This window comes from Penaeus monodon, chromosome 20, assembly GCF_015228065.2.
Source record: "Penaeus monodon isolate SGIC_2016 chromosome 20, NSTDA_Pmon_1, whole genome shotgun sequence".
In the NCBI taxonomy this organism is placed as follows: domain Eukaryota; kingdom Metazoa; phylum Arthropoda; class Malacostraca; order Decapoda; family Penaeidae; genus Penaeus; species Penaeus monodon.
In genome coordinates, this window is record NC_051405.1 from 47,046,650 (window position 1) to 47,048,906 (window position 2,257).

Sequence of the window (2,257 nt, forward strand, 5' to 3'; positions counted from 1 at the left end):
AAGGAAATGATAGACTATGATTTTAGATCAATACGACTCATTACGCCAGTCGAAGTTCTAAAGCAAAAACGGAGCCTAAAAGTACAATGTGTTGAAAGAGAATTCTGATATGCCGGAAGACATACCTCATCAGTCATATTTATTACAGTGAATGTGCGAAAAAAAAACAGTGAGAAAATATAGAGATATTTGCCTTTATATGTTTCCATATGTCATGGTTACATATGGTTACGTACCACACATCAAAGGATGATAATAGTTCTCATTAACATATACTGAAATTAATTAGAGTGTTCATTAACACGGATCGAATATCAATTATAGAATTTCCTTGCCATGTATCCAGGGACATGTTTTCATGAAGGATTATTATAGGCATGCTAATTCTTTTTTGTCTCGAGTTGTAGCTGCTTTGTGTGTTCCTAGATAAATATATATTGGTATTATCATTAAATTTCTTAAATGAGGACAGGATTATATGAAGAGTTTATATAGAAAGAGAAAAAAGTATGGTTACAAGCATTTCCCAATTGAGAAACATAATACCCAAAGTCATCATTCTTCTTCAGGACCAACGGGCCAAAGATCTACCTGCGCCTTGCACTGCAATGACGCGGAGAGTTATGCATATCAAAGCGGTAAGTAGTGCAACACGACCCGATTTTATATTTTTCATATATGAAATATTATTTACTTTCTTATAAATCGATTAGACGTTATTTCTCCCACTAAGTATTCTAAGGATACACCACAGGGTTCCATGGTTAGTTTGTACAATGTCAAATATATCTCCTCAGGCAAAAGTTATATTTACGAATACTCGGTGACGACCTCTACCGCCCTCCTGGAAACCTACGAGGATGACGCCCAATTACACATCACCGCCAATGTCCACATCGATGTCCCTGCCCCCTGCGAGTACATCCTCAAGGTACGTTAGCATTCTGCTTAAAGCGGTTCAGAAATGGGTCTTCATCTGTGAAATGAACAAGTAGTATTCGAAAACTGCTTTCCGCGGACGGCCACTGAAAACTGTAATCCTATTTGGTTCCATTGCAGTTGACCGACGTCAATCTTGATGGCACGTCTCAAGGACCAGAGTTCGCTGCTGCTGTTACCAAGTCTCCCTTGCGCTTCTCTTTCCAAGATGGTCGCGTGGAGAGCATCTGCAGTGAAGCATCTGAGCCGGCTTGGGTGCTGAACTTCAAGAGAGGTGTCCTCTCTACCTTCCAGGCCTCCATGGCCCATCAGGGTGTTGAGGTACATTCCATGAGAGTTGATTCCTTGCAGTATGATTCCACTGTTTTGCCTCAAGATTGAATGATGACCGTGTGACCAATCTTTTCCTCATTCTATTGCCTACCTTCTAGGACATTAAGGAGACAGACATCTCTGGCGTTTGCATGACTCACTACAACGCTACAGTAGAAGGCAGTGTTGTCACCATGATAAGGTCAAGGACTTAGCCACTTGTACTCAGCGACCTGACCTGACCTTCATCCCTCTTACTGGATACATCAGTGACTCTCCAGTCCAGAGCCTCCCAATCTTAGAAGCTCAAGCAAGTGTCACAAAGGGTGGAGGAAGGCCTCTTAAGGATGGCAGAAGTGAGGAGACCCACGTGTTCCGTCCTTTCTCCAGCGAAAAGGGAGGAGCTGTTACAACTGCCAAGACCACCATGATTCTTATGTCTCAGGAACGACTTACACCTATCACAGGTGTGTATATCTTTGTGTGCCAGCTTTTACAGGTCATCATTGCCATCGACTTGCACAAAACATGGCGAACACAAGCATAGAACAAGCTAATTCTCATAACTCTCTTCTATGGTTCTCATTGCAGACTTCGACTTCAAGCGCAATACACTAGCATTCGAGAACACACTCGCCCGGAAGCCCAGCTTGAAGCAGTTGAGGAGATCTTGAGCAATCTGGAGATTGGTTCTAACAGTGAAATCCTTCCAGAGGTTCCTTCATTATTTGCCAAACTTGTGTCATCACTCAAGGAACTGAATTACCCTCAGCTCAACACTATTTATAACAATGCTAAAGAAACTCACGCACGGAAGTTCCTGGTCGATGCAATGCCACTAGTGGGAACAGCTGCTTCTTTTGGTGTGGTCAGAGACATGTTCGTCAATGGGATATGACGGAATCTGAGGCTGATGTGTTCTTCACTTCATGGCTTTCTTCAAGAATCCAACAGCAGAAATGTTTACTGCTCTTGCTGTTAGTATAAACACAACCTATAAACAGTG

At 42.4% G+C, this 2,257-nt stretch overlaps 1 pseudogene across 1 annotated transcript in view; it reads left to right on the forward strand.

Annotated features, from left to right (window-relative positions):
• The window catches only part of LOC119586030, a 17,401-nt pseudogene that overhangs the window by 328 nt on the left and 14,816 nt on the right, over positions 1-2,257 (forward strand). The window contains exons 2-6 of the transcript XR_005229913.1: positions 570-638; positions 798-931; positions 1,060-1,260; positions 1,371-1,718; positions 1,843-2,228. The product of XR_005229913.1 is annotated as an uncharacterized LOC119586030 (transcript). The remainder of the gene's footprint in view (positions 1-569; positions 639-797; positions 932-1,059; positions 1,261-1,370; positions 1,719-1,842; positions 2,229-2,257) is intronic.